Source organism: Ruditapes philippinarum, unplaced genomic scaffold (genome assembly GCF_026571515.1).
Source record: "Ruditapes philippinarum isolate M1 unplaced genomic scaffold, ASM2657151v2 ctg6247_1_1_1_1, whole genome shotgun sequence".
NCBI classification, from domain to species: Eukaryota; Metazoa; Mollusca; class Bivalvia; order Venerida; family Veneridae; genus Ruditapes; species Ruditapes philippinarum.
Genome location: NW_026858760.1, coordinates 332,246 through 339,445, shown reverse-complemented (window position 1 = coordinate 339,445; position 7,200 = coordinate 332,246).

The following is a 7,200-nucleotide window of genomic DNA, read 5'->3' as shown; positions in this document are numbered from 1 at the left end:
ATATTATAAGATAATGGCTTTAACAAGATTTTGTATATGAAAAATGTTTAGAATATACGTAGCTGAAAATTTATGTTTGTTTGTTTACATACAAAACAAACAAACAAACAAAGTATGTAACTCATACTAATAATTTAGGACCTTAAACTAAAGAATCGTTTGGATCACATGTTTGTGAGATATATAGAGAGTTTAACGTTGAGTAGAGAAAGATACATATCTATCATAATTATATCTTTACGAAAATTTATTTCTTTATACCATATTATTGTTCTGACTGGTAATGCCAAAGGTGAAGAACCTTGATGTATTTTTTAATCAAAATGAGAGGATATGAACAGATGGTGTCCTTGTTAGTGAAGCAATCCGGAAATTAATTATCACATCTAACTTGTTACAATATGGGATAAAATATTGTACAAATAAACTTGCTTTTATATTGCTTTTTCGATTGTTTTTCTGTATAAAAGGCATCATAAATTCAAAATGAGCGATATTTCCTAACGTTATGCGTTTCCTGTTTATGTCATTTCTAAAAAAAAATCATAATGTTTTGTGTGTTTTGTATTTGTCAATTATTTGAAAATATACAGCTATTTTATGCAAATATGGAAATTAAAATATTTAAGCATTATTATCCAATTACAGTTGGTTGTAAAATGTTGAAGTACAGAACTTATAACATCAATTATGTGTAAGGAGTAAGACAAAATATGCCCCTGTCTGAAGGCAATTTTCTAACACTTTTTCGACTTTGACCATTTGTTTATTTTGAATGTGATAGTGATTTATATTGACGACAAGGACTTTCATTTAACGGGACTGGAAATATATGACAAGTATATTTATAATATTTGTGTAGATCTGGACCAATAACATGTGACAAATTTTTCGGGTCATTCCTTTACCTCCTTTTTCAAGAATAATCATTTCAACTGTGCATGGAGACCAAATAAAAAGAAAAACATAACTAGCGCTGTTCACTGACATCAGGTAAAGAATCGTACAAAAAAATCTATTTTCAATTTTGATTCTCAGTATATTTTCTTTATCCTTTGCGGATTTCGTCATTTCAAGTACTTTACTTAATATTTCTTGCCTTTTCCTAGTTGTAAGGCCTTTGAACCTCAGGGGTTTCCTTAAATATCCCTGTAAACATCTGTTTTATGAATATTAACTTTGATCAAAGAAAGACTCTGTGCATCGTTTGCTTGAAACCCGTAACATGCTGTCATTAACGAAAATGAATTTTATGACACGCTAGTGAACGCTAGTGAAGATTTTTAATTCAATGATTTGATGTCAATGACCGTACATGATATATAAGTTACTTTGCTTAAGAATGAAAAAACAACTTTAGAGACCGTTTTTGGAGAAATCATAAATGTCTTATTTAGCATACATATCTTGAGCATTTTCTATATCATTTTCTGTTCATGCACTCTGCAGTAAAAAGTTATCTTTATAGATTTCACAATAATTTATGATTTCCCATTTTTATTTCTTTAATTATGATTTCAGTAAACTAGTTTTCAATTTAATGTTATTAAGGGAAAACGTTTGAAGACTAGTTCCGATTGATTGACTACATGTGACAAAAAATAAGTTCCTTTACACATTTTCTTAGAACCAGAATTGATACCAAAATGACGGTCATAGTATAAAATTTTTAAAGATCTATTAGAAAGGTGTAATTCACACAATTAGTTTTATTACAATTCTCATAGTTATTTATTTATATTTTTTTTTGGGGGGGGGGATAAGGAGAGTGCTGATGTTATTATTGTTAACTTTAAACACGTAATAAAAAGCTTGTTTTTTTTAACTTACATACTCACAATGACAAAGAGGCTGGGCGACTGCATTAAATACATTGTACTTATTTATGAAACAACTAGACGACACGACAATACAATTATTTGTATGAAAGATCAATCTGTTCTTAAAGAGCAACGAGTCATTCTCATTTCCTGTGTAGAAATGTCAGTTTTCGATTGGAGTTGACAAATGTATCCGAAAATGAATGTTTCCTGGAGGACTAACAAATTATGCGTGTCTAAACGAACATATGTGTTTCCTTTGAAAGACTAGATGTTCATAGAAAATTTGAAGTATGTTTATCTTTATTTATAGCAGCTAATAATACACTTTTATCTATGCTGACTGTTGTGTTGTTGGTTTTTAAAATAGGAATAGTCAAGAACTTTAAACTGTATGTCGATGTTTTAATTTTCGATTCCCATGTTCCCTCATCTTTCCGAATGCCAAATAACAATTTTAGATCAAGCTCCAAATTTTTGATGGTAGTTGTTGGGTTGTTGTGTAGGCAATATCATAAACCGTTAAAAATTCATAAAATCCTAGCTGTCAAAGGCACATTTTTACAAAATTTTCCCTTTAAAACCCCCTGTTTTCTAGGCATTATAAGGAGACGGATAGTATTGTGCGAAAAATTGGGCCTTTACAAGAAGACTGGATGCCACAAAAACCTTTTGAAGATTACGAATTTTATGTCTGAGACATTTCCACACGCTATGTTTGTATTTGTCATTTAAGTTATCAACAGGTATCTTAGATAATTATCTTTTTGTAATTTTGTACAGAGTGCCTATAGTCATTCGTTTAAAGGCAAACTGAATACATTAAAATGAATATTGTTTCTTTTTCTACATAAACATATTAAATGGAATTCCTACAGAAATGTCACTTATTTTTAACGAAACTGGTATGTCAAATAACCATATTAAAATAGTGTTGTAATACATGCGCGTTTAAAATAGGATAATAAATTAAACATGTTCTATATTGTTATCTCTAACGTTTTTCTAGTTTTGAACGCTTTTCCATAGGATATAACATTTTACAATAATTTTCGTCATTGTAAGCATTTGTTTCTTTGAAAAAGGAGCAAATGTTTGCAATGAAGAAAAAGAACCTCAAAAAAATGTCAATAGCGATTTTAGTACTTTTTCCTAATAATGGCTTTGTGAACTGTATAATACAAACCTCCGAATCGCTGGAATGTCAACTATAAGAAATTAAATGACCATTTTTGGAGGATACATTTACTGATTTAATGACTGGCAATGACCGTATCCAATTGATACGTAAATCTTTAGGCTAAGGATAAAAAAAGATACATGAGAACGTTTCTTTACAGGAAATGCTAAAGTACAGTGTGACATACTAATTGGGAAAAAGTACACGCAAACCAATTGACTGAAGTAAATTTTTATGATTCATACTTAATTTTGAAAATGCACAATTGAATAAAAAATAAAAACCCATAAAGTCAATTTGTTTTTTTTTATCTGATTTTTGTAAAAGGAAAAACTTGTAAACCCCATCACTCAAACAAAGAGTATTTTTTATCCTTAAAATTAACACAGCATGTTGCTATTTCCTTTAATTAAAAAATTTTAAATACAAGTAAAGAATATATAATTGAATAGTTAAAAAACTATTTTTAACTGTTTTACCAAACTTAAGAGACGTAATGAAAGCTAGATGGGATGTTATAATTGTCCTTTCCTTGCTGGCCTTGTTTCTGATTTTGTGTACTAATCAATGAGCTCGTAAGATTACATTGTTCTACTTCTATGACATTATTTGTTATAAGTTATGATACCGCCGTGCGCTTTGAGAATACAATTACTCGTATAGAGATCATTATTCTGAAAATGTCGTTTATTTCCTGCAGGGAAATATCAGTAGTTTTCGATTGGAAATGACACATAATTCTGAGAAATATAGACCGCAGGAGGGTATTGTTTGTTTTATTTTGGTTGTTTGATTTTACGCCTTTTCAAAACAGTATTTCAGTCATACAGACGGGTAATTTCCTAACCATCGTTCCTGGAGAGTTACACCAGTTCTAGACGACCTTCCTCCGTTCTTAACAACCAAAGCATTTCCCTGGGGTCGAACCCACGCCACAGAGGTCATCGACTCTAACCCCTCGACCTCGACCATTGACTCGGATGTACTTATAAGTGTGTCAGTAGGAAAAATGCAAACTTTGTCTTCTATATCTAATGTTTCGACATTATCAACATGATTTTATGATACATGTAAATATATGCTTTTACACTGCAGTATCGATTGTTTTGATATTCTTTAAAAACAATTGCTCTAGAGTAATTCATTATTCATCCAATAATCAACATTATATATTTTTATTACATATGCTTATAATGCAGCGATTGTTTTCTCTTTATTTTCGTATTCTTTAAAAAAACATGCCTTAGAGTACTTGATTCCTGATACGTCAAAATGCATGGGAAACACGCGTTATTTACAAACGTACAAACAAATAAATACATGCACTGTTCAAACATATGTGCATTGAAAAAAAGCCAGATTGAAGTCTTCACTTTAATTGATGACATTTTATTATTTTTATTTGTTTTGTAATCAACTGTTAATGAAAAGAAAAAACAAGAAATCACAAGCGACAATGTCCGTCATTAACGATAATTTCTTAAGACATGTTCAGCACGTCGAAATGAAATAACGTCCTTACTTTTTATTCTTTACAACAGGCTAATGCACAAAAAATGAAGAAAAACAGTTTCATGTCTGAGAAATTTTCACACGCTATGTTTGTATTCGTCATTCAAAGTTGTCAATTAAAAACATTGATTTAATTCTAGAATCCAATCTAATGTATGTGACAATGCGTCAATTACCATATGCTTAAAATAAATTGGTAGATTGGTAGCTTATGTGCACAATACACCTCACAAATGAATGTTGTTTTAATTCTTTAGACAAGAGCGATAAGTGATCACATGTGTCGCCTCATGATGGCCAATTTCATGTTGGGACAAGTTTTGTGACAGACGGACAGAGAGACGGACAGTGCACAACTATACTTTGTACTGATTATTCCTGTAAAGTTTGAATTAAATTGCACCAGTAGTTTATGAGGAGTAGTCCGGACAAGCTTTTGTGTATCTGGCAACACACAGAAAAAAACACCTTTTTATCAAAGGGCCATAACTCGGCCAAAAATCATTTAACCGGAAAACCCGTGCAATATGCGCAAAGTCTTGAGCTACAAATCAATCCTGTAAAGTCTCACTGAAATTGCATTAGTGGTATAAGAGAAGTAGTCCGGACAAACTATAATAATAACTATACAAATTATTAAAAGCCATAACTCTGACAAAAATCATTGAACCGGAAAATGCTGACAATTTGCACAACTAGACTTGGTACTTATCATTCCTGTAAAGTCTGAATAAAATTGCACCAGTAGTTTATGAGGAGTAGTCCGGACAAGTTTTGTGACGGACGGACAGACGGGCAGACAGACAGACGGACAGACAGACAGACAGACGACGGAGAAGTGATCCCTATATGTCGCGACTACTCCGTAGAGGCGACACAAAAAATGTCAAACATTTATAGAATGATAATGTTTTCTTTAATTTATGGCTTTAGAGAATAACAGATATTTAATAACTGAAAAAGTAGCACTAAAGAAGCACTAAACGTTCAATAAAACGTCAGGTTGTTAGTTTCAAAATAGAGGTTGCTGTTCCTAAAGGCAAACCTGTTTGTGCGAAATGTTACAAGTCAAAAAGCTAAACAAATACTTTTGAAAAGAAAGAGCCAAAACAGTTATTGTAATTTAAAACTTCTGATTGCTGCATGACAACGCATCATAGTACGGGGCATCCGCAATGGATCTTTAAAACACAATAAATTTGTTTTTATCATGACTACAATCTTTAGAACAAAAGAACGTTCATTTCATTTACGAATGTCATACTGACCTTTTCTTTCATTTTTAAAGGCAGTTTCTATCTAGTACACGTTGAAGACGTGAGAATAGATTCCCAATTACCTGCATGTGACAGTCTTTGTTCCCTGGGTGTTAATATATTTTGTTAATTAATTCCTTCATAGACAGTAAATCATCTTAATAATGTCGCTTAATTGTTTGTTTTTTCAAAGCCGCTGTTATGTCAAACATTTAAACTGTTTATGACTCTCTTAAAAAGATCAATTTAATGATTTATCATCAATGTTCTACCTGAATTTGATATTAATCCTCTGACATAATAGTGAAACAATATGACAAACTTATTGTCTGTAGGTACACGCGAACCAATTGACTGAAAACTTGTTTTCCTTTCATGACGCTATGCATTAATAGGAATTTTCCTAGCTTTCGCAATATTGCTATTTTGGGGAGAAATAAGTAACAAAAAGTAGATGTTTTGTCCCTCGTGAAATAAACGTATATGGAAATACAATTATTCAACAAATGTTTAATATGACGAAATAAAAGGTTTAGCGAGTACTACACCAAAGTGCCAACCACTTAATAAAAACTACAAGTATTTTCAATTAAAGTGCTTTGTGTGTTTATATTAAGAAACTAACAAAATCAAAACACGAAAATAAAAAAGTAGCCATTTCGTCGTACTTTCTGTCTGTGTGGTGCCATGCGACAAAGTCGTTACTTTGTGGTATATTCGAGTTTTACACTGGCGCCCGCAGTGAGAAAATATGACATGACACCAGTCACCAAAGAAAATCTCTATTTAAAACATTTTCATCATGAGAAGTAGCACTGCGCTTTATAGTCACTTTTGATAGTTTCAAAATTATTTTTTTGAAACTACATAGAGTTATATTATTGGTTCTCTTTGTCTTAGTAATGCTTAAATAAAAGTAATTTATAATAAACCAGTATCTTGCGATTAATTATTACGCAGCCGTTTGTCGAAACCACAAAATACTTACATTTTTGAATTTCAAAATAGCTCTTGGGTACTGTATATTAGCAGAGACATAGATATCTGGTATTAGCAAGTTAGTACGATATTGAATTGTCTGGTACAACACGGTGCGCGGTGCGACAATTTTCATTATTTAGAATCAAACGAAAATGGTAAGCATGATTAGTAAGTTACAGATCCATTTGGATTGGTATCAAAACATATCGTTAACCTTATTATGGTAAACAATATTATTATTTTACTGATTCGACCCCTCTCTTTTTGCACTTTTAATCCGCCAATCTTACATAAGCAGAATTAAGTTCATTATATCCCTATATCAATATACTTCGTAAAGTATCGGCAATGTCCAACGTATCCCCCAATGACGTCATCCAAGGGCGACAATTTGAATGAAAGGATCTATACGTATCAAATTTCGGCATCACATGCAAACCAAAAACGCTTT